Here is a 10,100-nt window from a genome sequence, read left to right as displayed (position 1 = left end):
CCAAATCAGGTACTTAATCCACAGCTGCTGTAAATCAAAGAAGAGAATTAAGTTTCAGCTGAATTTCCTGACTTCAAGCATCAAACAAAAATCACTTGAAAGATGGGGGGAATTCTGCAATCTAAAATTCAAATGCATTCCACTCAGTGAGCTCACCAGATTGCTTTCAAGGGTGCTGTAGGTCCCCAGCACACCAAGAGCCTGTTTGCAGGGGCAGGTGGCCCAGCTGGGAGATTACAGCTGTGTTAGCTGGGGTAGACTGAAGAGAAATGAACAACAACAAAAAAATGGACTTGCAAGCACACAAATGTTGAGTGATTCCTTGTTCTTTACGAGTTTTTCTTCCCAAAATGAGATGTTATCAGGATTGAAACTATTCGGAGTGTCATAGATGTGTCAGTGGGACACATTTATCCATCTGAAGGCTAAGTGAATATACTACAAGTGCAAGATGATATTTTTGGAGGGTTTTCTTTTTCCTGTTTCTTCTTTTCCATTTTTAACCTTTTCTTTTGGCTCAGTGTGGAAAGTTTGTATTTCTTTTCTAACTGTATAAGTTACTTCATGAAAGCAAGAATAAATGGAGTGCCACAAACTTTTTGTCTGAAAATTTCTCATAGGTTTTAAAGGAACCTAATAAATAACTATATTTCTTTCTTCTCTTCAACAAGGAAGAGTTGGTGCTTTGCATCTTTAAAACGCTTCTTATTTCTAAAAGCAATAGGGAATTTAAAGGTCCACAGGCCTGAGTAATGTAATTTTATTTTGCTCCATTTTTCACTTTGATAAAAAATGGGAATTTGCTGTCAAATCTGGCAAATCTGAAATCAGTATTTTGTAAAGTCTCTGTAGGTTTTTAGAGCCAGTTCTACTGGGTTTTTTGGAATTTCTGTGCTGCTTTAAAATATCACCTGTTACTGTCTTTGTTATTTTGATGGACCCTTCTAGATGGTAGTAGAGTTAACATACTGGTAATTCTGTTATGTGCCAATTCCATATCCAACCTGTGCTGTCAGAGGAACACATAGCAAGAGAAAAATTCCTATTCTGTCTTGCCTCCAGCATGATCCTTCTTTCAACTTTTCTATAAATCTATGTGAAAGTGATATAGATTCTTTTGGGTGTCCTTGCATGAAAGGTTGGAGCACCTTTTCATTTTGGTATGATGATATGGAAAGTTCAGAGATTGTCCTTCTCCTGCTGAAGCCAGCAGAGGAATGTTTGGGGCTATATCCTGAGCTGTTGGAAACTGGTGAAGCTCCATTTACAGCTGTAGGATCAGACCATGATGTGAAAACAAATGCTAGAGGCATTTTAAAGAGACATGAACCTTGGGATTTATTTGTGAATATCAATATTAATATTAAATTAAGTGAAAATGAAAAAGAGAAGAAATTAGTATGAAAGAGCAAAAGAACTGCAAGAAGCAAACAAAACATTACTTTTTAATTGGGTTGTGCATTTTCCAATTCCCTTTTCTAATCCAGTGTAAGCAGCTGGCTTGTGACAACATATTCCCAAAAGAATAAGCAATTTTCCTCTAACATAACAAATTGTGTCCATCATGGCAGTGTTTAGTGTCTTATTGGCTATCAGATATAGATTTTCGTTCCTTAAAACAAAGGATTCTTGTCTTCCCTCTTCTCTGCACCCCTGAGCCCCCAAATTACCATTAGGGTAAGAATTTTTATAAAACTGCATTATCTACTGTAGGATTTACTATGATTTAGAGGAGTGGATAAAAGGCATTCACATAATTCTCTTACCATTTTAAGACACTGTCAGATTTGCTACGACGTACCACAACTTGGAGAGAGAGATTTCAGAGTACAAAAAGTGGATTAAAGGTTTACTCTTGCCAGTTGTAACTTGCTGCAAGTTCTTAAGGCTTTCTTATCCTATGGCTGAGATTTTAATACTGTCTTTGGTAAGGAGATTTCCCAAGGTGCAGCCCTGCCTTTTGGTGTTATTCAATAGCATTGCTAGATCTTGGGCTGGGATTTAATACTGATATTGCACTGCACCCCAGGCATTGTTTAGATGCTGCATGGTTCTCCAGTGGGTTAGGATACACCAGTAGCAGCAGATGGCATATAACAACATCTGCCTTTTCTTCTGACCTGAAGGTGATGTTCCAAACGTTACAAAGCGGTAAGGACTTACAGTTGTAGATAAGGCTCTTTACAGTGTTTTGGGGGTTTGCTTTTTTTGTTTTGTGAATGCTGGAGTCAACCAAGACTACCTCTCTCAAACAAATTGCCTGTGATAAGTGGGTAAATGAGATGATTTCTTGTGGTAAAAATCACAAAAGAAGTATTTAGGAAAAATAATCACCCCAAATCTTATTTCTGAGGCTTTGCAGTAATAAAATGCACAGACAATGGCACAAGTCAAATGTCATACAGTGTTGGTTTTTTGTCAGCTGTGCATGCCTGTCTTTGCTAAGCTTACAAATACGTGAAACTATTTGTGGATCCCATCTGTAGAACCTGACTTTCATCTTCAACAGCCAGAGGCTATGTATGTAGCCCTGGATATTGCTTAGTCTGTTGGCCAGGAGACCAGGCATTTCTGAATTGACAGCTCATTACACAACAGTCCAGTTGTGCTCACAGGAATGTGAGTCTCTTACTGCTCCAAGTTAAGTAGTTTTATCCTACCATAATCCCTGGAAGTCCACGGTTCAGTTACTCACATCAGCCCAGAAAACCCTCATGTAAGCATGCTCTGCACAGGTGCTCTCGTCAGCTGCATTTAAAGAACAATTTTTCTTTCTGGTTGCCCTCTATGCTGCAAGGTCAGACAACTGTGCAATTGAGGAACAAAGTGATCGACGACATGTCTTAGAACTGTTGTGCGTGCCACAGAAATTGCACTTTATTTGAGATTAATTTGGGGTATGTTTATCTTAGAATTGTCCTTGTAGTTGTCTGCAGCATGCTTTGGAAAGCTGGGTGGGTGTAAAAGAGCATACGTTCACTGATTCTGATACAGATTTTCTTTAAAATGAAGGTCTTACCTGACAAAGGTCAGACTCAATACTGCTTGTTCAGTTTTCATGTTTGAATTTACACTGATGCTATGCACAATTAGTGGCAATTACATGACTTTACATTTTCAAGGCAGAGGATTTTCTCAGGACTAAATCTGCTCTTTATATCCAGCTCGTCCAATTACATTAGTATTATAGTGTTACGTGGCAGTATTCACTTACCTAATTTTAGAGTAGGCTATTTTAAGAGTAATCTGATGTATTCATTTATGTCACACATAGAGTGGATGTTATAAAGATGTGCTATTCTTATCACTGCTGCCCACGATTATTTGTCTTTATATATTATATGTCAGATGGAAGCGTCTCACTATCCTAGTCAAGATCAGGGTCCCATTGTAGATAAATGCTCCACTGAAGCATTGAGAACAAGTTTGGGAAAGAGCCACAGGGGGAAAAAGGGGATTGTAAAATACAGACTGAAGGATTCATCAGCAGAATGAATTTCATAGTAACGAGTAGTTGTGTCTGTGACCATTTAAGCCAATGGTAAGACCTGTTCTATAGTCACTTGTGGGTCTTTTTTTATGGTGTAGTGAATGTTGTCACCCCTAGAAATACATTATTCTTCCTATGCCATTCAGTCTTATTTTGGCTCACGTGAAAAAACATCCCATGCCAAATCCTCTGAGGCCCTTCTTTGTGATACCACAGAAGTTCCTTATGCAAGTATTGACTACAAGAATTCTTAAGACCTAGGAAGAAACCAGCCTCAGTTATTTTAGCTATAGACATATCAGATGAATTTGAGATTTTAATTAACTTTCTTTTAATCTAGGCCAATTTTCTTTTAATCTAGTATGCAATCTACCTTAGAGTCTATTGGTAAATCCATTAGATTCCACTATATTAACCTGCCCACCTCTGGTTTCCTCTTGCCCTAATCTAATTCATGTTATGGTTTCCTCTTTCATGTGCTCAAGAAGTTGCAGTATTTCATGTGACAGGCAATTACTGTTTCAAGAGAATTGCCCTAACCTTTTGTCAAAAGTTGAATAACCTCAGTCTATCACCTGAGCTATCCTTTAGTATTTACTCTGGCAGGATACCGTACTAATTGTGTTGAACAAAGCATGCTAACAAGCAGTAGTGCTTGCTCAGTGCAACATTATCTCTGTTAAACAGAAATTGAAACCCCTGTATTTTGAGCCAAGGTAGATCCATGCTATTTTAAGCCAAGGTAGGTGCTCAGATAGGCCTGTCAAGGCGTATCCTCCCAGGGACCTGTGTGCCCAAGGGGTGGAAGGGAACAACCAGCACCAGCAAAAGCTTTGCTCAGCACTAGGCAGCCTATTCACTGCTTGTTGCTTGTCTTTGGTTCATGTAAAGCAAAAGCAGCTCAATAGACATCAAAGGATTTCCTGTCAGGAAATTTTTGTGAGCTGATACAACTGGACACATGTTGGATATAATATATAATAATAAATAGCATAAAGAAAACTACAGACCTGATTCTTTCCATTTCATGTTTCCTTTATATATGTGGAATATGATCTGTCCTTTATGGCTGGTATTAATGGCTGTACTTGGGAAAATCAAGCCACCGACATAAAATATCTCCCTGTATTTAGTATCAAAAGCAGTAAGTGTTCTGTATGTGCAATTATATATCATGATGTAGTGGCTAAAGGCATATGCACTCTGAAAGGCTTGCGAGCTTGGCCAGAGGCTTTGACACTACAGTTTCATTGTGGAGGATTTTTGTGAGAAATCTTTTCCCTCAAAATAAGTAAATATATAAAAAATCGCATAAATAAATGAAGCTTTTCAACTTCACAGCCCGGAGCAAGATTAATTAAGAGGGGAAAAATTCTTAATATATCTGCTTGCCATAGAATTAATGAATAATGGAGAATGTCTTCCCAGCATCTACAGCTAAGAGGGTTATGAATATCTGTGCATGTCATACCTACATGTCTCTGTATACTTGCAGCACTCCTCAACATGTTGGCTCTTTCGGTGCCTTGTAGTAGATCTGTTGGTTTTCCATGTTTTTCTTGTTTTGGACTTTTATTTGTTTTAAGCAGCATATGGTATCTAAATCAATTGAGATGAAGATTAATAAAAGCAAATTCTGCCACTTCCCTTATGTCAAGCTGTCCCCAGTTTTCAGATGGAGAAAGTGAAAACTAGAGAAGTTGTGTGGTCTGGAACAGGAATGACCATAACAGTTCTTTAAGCATTTGCGTAGTCCAATATAGTCTTAAGTGTTCTTTTCCACTGACAGGCTCATTTTCAAATGTGTTTAACAGTTTTGGAGGTGTGCTTTTTTTTTTTTTTTTTTAATGGGACTTTGTCCTTTAGTGGGAATATTTGGGAATTCAACTCAACTATGTGAGTTTGGTTTTGTCATCCTTCTTCCATCTGTTAGGGCTTCTCACTAGCATAGATTTTAGGATGGAACTTCACCATACATCAGCTTTTTTCTTATTATTTTTTTAAGATGATACTATTTAAAAATGCATAGAAGACTTTAATGCTAGAAACAGTTTGGTTTCTATTTAAATATTCTGAACATCTCTGTTAAAGGCAGATACAAACTGTACTAAATGTTCTTTATTACTCACACATGCACTGTCCCTGTGAAAAACATATATCAGAGGCAGCAGTGATTCTTCAGATTTGCCCAGTGACAAGCCACCGTACAGCTAGTCTTTGCTAAAAATGTCAATGTCAACTTTATTTGCCAAAACATGTTTTCTTCTTTCAAGCTGCCAGTTGTTGTTTCAAAATAAATGGATTCTAAAAATCTCATTATTTTTATTGTTTAAAGCCAGCACTGGGTGCAGCTCTGGGGGTCAGAAGGTAACAATACTGATTTACCCCTGTGCTGCTGCACTTAGAATATTTAATCTCTTATGACTTTGACATGATGAGTGGCTGTGTTTCTTAATTTTGTTGTGAAGATTTTGCTGGCAGGCCATGCATCTCTTAATAATGTGCATCAAGACAGAGACAAGTAAGTAATGAATATTGTATGAGGCTCTTTTCCTACAAGTGGATCAGCCTGGGCAAATACCTGCAGAAGTCCACAAGCCTGTACCTCAGGACAGAACTGGGACTATGACAATGATGGCCAAAGATTAATGTACCCTACTGAATTCAGTGCAATTCCAGTAGTAAAATATTTGTAACTATTCTAAGCCAGTGATAATATTCAGCTTTTTGATAGGTTTTTGGCTGGATTGAACAGGGACCAACATCCTTCCAGCTTTTTAGTGCCACTGAGTCTTGAGAGTGCTCACAGGGCATGTGCAAGACAACCAAGGGATCAGGCCCAGCCAGCATGGCTTCATGAAAGGCAGGTCCTGCTTGACCAACCTGATCTCCTTCTATGACCAGGTGACCCGCCTAGTGGATGAGGGAAAGACTGTGGACGTTGTCTACCTGGACTTTAGTAAAGCCTTTGACAGCATCTCCCACAGCATTCTCCTGGAGAAACTGGCGGCTCGTGGCTTGAACGGGTTTACTCTTCGCTGGGTGAGGAACTGGCTGGATGGCCGAGCCGAGAGAGTTGGGGTGAATGGCGTTAAATCTGGCTGGCGGCCGGTCACAAGCGGTGTTCCCCAGGGCTCGGTTCTGGGGACGGTCTTGTTCAATATCTTTATTGATGATCTGGATGAGGGGATCGAGTGCTCCCTCAGTAAGTTTGCAGATGACACCAAGCTGGGTGGGAGTGTTGATCTGCTGGAGGGTAGGAGGGCTCTGCAGAGGGATCTGGACAGGCTGGATCGATGGGCAGAGGCCAACTGTATGAGGTTTAATAAGGCCAAGTGCAGGGTCCTGCACTTTGGCCACAACAACCCCATGCAACGCTACAGGCTTGGGGAGGAGTGGCTGGAGAGCTGCCCGGCAGAAAAGGACCTGGGGGTGCTGGTTGACAGCCAGCTGAATGTGAGCCGGCAGTGTGCCCAGGTGGCCAAGGCGGCCAACAGCGTCCTGGCCTGTATCAGAAATAGTGTGGCCAGCAGGAGTAGGGAAGTGATTGTGCCCCTGTACTCGGCACTGGTGAGGCCGCAGCTTGAATACTGTGTTCAGTTTTGGGCCCCTCACTACAAGAAGGATGCTGAGGTGCTGGAGCATGTCCAGAGAAGGGCAACAAAGCTGGTGAGGGGTCTGGAGCACAAGTCTTACGGGAGGCGGCTGAGGGAATGGGGGTTGTTTAGTCTGGAGAAGAGGAGGCTGAGGGGACACCTTATCACTCTCTACAACTACCTGAAAGGGGGTTGTGGCGACGAGGGTGTTGGTCTCTTCTCCCAAGTAACCAGCAATAGGACGAGAGGAAATGGCCTCAAGTTGCGCCAGGGGAGGTTTAGATTGGATATTAGGAAAAATTTCTTCACCGAGAGGGTGGTCAAGCATGGAACAGGCTGCCCAGGGAGGTGGTGGAGTCACCATCTCTGGAAGTGTTCAAAAAACGTGTAGATGTGGCACTTCAGGACATGGTTTAGGGGGCATGGTGGCGCTGGATTAATGGTTGGACTTGATGATCTTGAAGGTGCTTTCCAACCTTAGTGATTCTGTGGTTCTGTGAAGAGCTGTTATGTTCAACATCTGAGAAAGCCCACTTCTTTTTGCCAGTCCTTTCAGTAAACAGACTTCTACCTAAAGCACAGCTATGTTAAAAACATGCCTTAATATAAAACTTGATCTGGACAGTGTTTTCTGCCTGAGATAATATTTGATTAAATACTAATAAAAGAGCTGAATGAAAATTCTTTTACCATAAGATTGGCTGTTTAAGGGTAAAAGTGGAAATGAGACAAGTGGATTCCAAGGAGGAACTCAGAGTCATAGTCCATAGACATCAACTGACAGATAAAGCCAAAGATTGATTTGTTCCTGGGATTAGGAACACCATTCATGAACTATTTTTTTAAAACAGTAGTATCAAAAAGCAATCTCTGCTTTAAAGGTTATACAGACTATGAGAGCAGAGACAGTGACTGCAGCAGAAGAGGGAACACAGGGAACCAGAAGACAATATTGGTCAGTATGAAAAGCAGAAGTCTCAGCATGCAGCCAGCCCAGCCGTTGTTTAGGTTTTTGTAAGTTTTCTGGCAATGGGAATAAACAAAAGTGGATTTCAAGGAGTATAATGAGGTAATTTCTGTATCTGTAATATCTGGATATTAAATTATATTTCTGTATCTCTTGCACATTTATTTTCTTTACTGGAACTCTCAAGAACATAGAAGCTATCCTTGAAAACTTTCCAGACTTACTTCCAGCGTGAGAGTCTCTCTCTATCCTGTCACAGTACCTCTGAAATTCCTTACGGTAAGTTATGATGGTTATCACAAACACTAGTCTGCAACCTAGGGTCCCAGTGCAGCAGCTGTCAGGCCCGCTCCAACCACCTTCCCTTTCTGAGGCATAGATGGACTGAGCCTCTCTGCCATTTGTGGGAGATGAGGTCCTCAAGTATTTTTTTCTGTTGTTGCATGGAGTAAATGTAAGACCATGCAAATAATCTTTTATCATGGTGAATATTGATAATCCTCTCCTAGCAAACAAGCACCTATTCTGAAATTACAGTAGGAGATAATAATAGAAAATGGATAAAGGACTATGCAGTTGGATTTTAAAAAAGGTAGGAGCTCAAGTCATTCTTATTAAAATTGGTGAGACCTGTAATGTTTATATTATTATTTGTTTATAATAATGTTTATTGTTAATGTAATAAATTAGAGCTTTGTAAAATGTAAGCATGTGGGTTTAATATTTTAGTCTTGGCAGTTATTTATATTCTGTTTTTACAATAACAGATTTATTGGGGTTTTTTTAATGTGTGCTTGGATAATTGTTGGGTTTTATCTGTGTGCTATTTACTACAGTGTGGACATCAGCACAATATCACAAGCATGAAAGACGCAGATCTGCCTGCAATTTTGCTGTGTACTATTAATCCTCTCTGAGAGTCAACCTGTAGTTTTAATACAATATGAGGACTATATGGGTAGTGCATGTTTGTGTTGCAGCAACAGGTGCTAGAACAGAGTGCAGTACATTTGAAGAACTGTCCCATGTGCAAGTGGGAATTGCTGCACTTTTAGAAGGAAGCATCACAAAATTCCATTTAGGAAACGTGTGTATAACCTTAATAAGTGACTAATACTGCCAAAATTAAAAGGAGATATATATCTCTCTATATATATAATTTCTGAAACATCTGTTCAGATTTTAAGGCATCTCATTTGATTTGGAACCACCCTCAAGATGAAGTTAAAATTCAGCACCTCTAGGCTATTCTTGTGAATATTTAATCCCTGTGTTGTGCCTACTGCTTTGAATAGGTCTGCTCGTTATGAATGAATCACACTAATAAACACTTATGGCATCTGGTCTGTAGTAAGTGTAGCAGAGAGGTCATCTTACTAAAGTAAACACATTCGTCTTGGTTGAGACCACAGCACAGCACACTGTGTTGTCATTCTCCTCTAAGTAAAGTAAGTAGGGCTGTCCAGTCACCATACACGTTTACTTTCTGAGCCAACACTAAATGGCCCCAGCACAGAATCACTGCATGGAAATCCCTCATGGCTTTTGGGCCCTTCCAGCCTTTTTAATACAGTGAGATGGGTACCAGGATGGGGATTCCTCTCTCTGCCTTACCTGGCCACAGCACTTCTATGCTAGCAATAACAGGCATTTGGTCAACTGTGAACATGCTCCAAAACCTCTACATCAACGTGAGCAGAGCGGCAGTGTGAAGCCTCAGGGACCTGGCAGAGTCTTGTTGCAAGAGGAATAGTTTGGCTATTGGCCTTCTCATGACACTAGAATACCAGCTTGCCATCTTCTCCAAAGCTGCAGCAGAAAAGATGAGAGGCTGGTTGGAAACATCTCAAGTATGAGACAGTTGAGGCTTCCTTATTTATTTCTTTCCTAACTTGCTAGCTGCTTTTGCAAAAAACTTCATGCAACTTCATGCAAACATCGTGTTTGTTCAAATCTCTTCTTACAGAGTCTGCTGGAACTATATTAAGAAGGAGGCTGCAAATACTAAATTGCACGATTATTTGATGGGCTGCAATACCTCTTTGCA

Source organism: Phaethon aethereus (assembly GCF_964289735.1).
Source record: "Phaethon aethereus genome assembly, chromosome: 17".
Taxonomy (NCBI): Eukaryota; Metazoa; Chordata; class Aves; order Phaethontiformes; family Phaethontidae; genus Phaethon; species Phaethon aethereus.
This window is presented reverse-complemented; position numbering follows the sequence as displayed.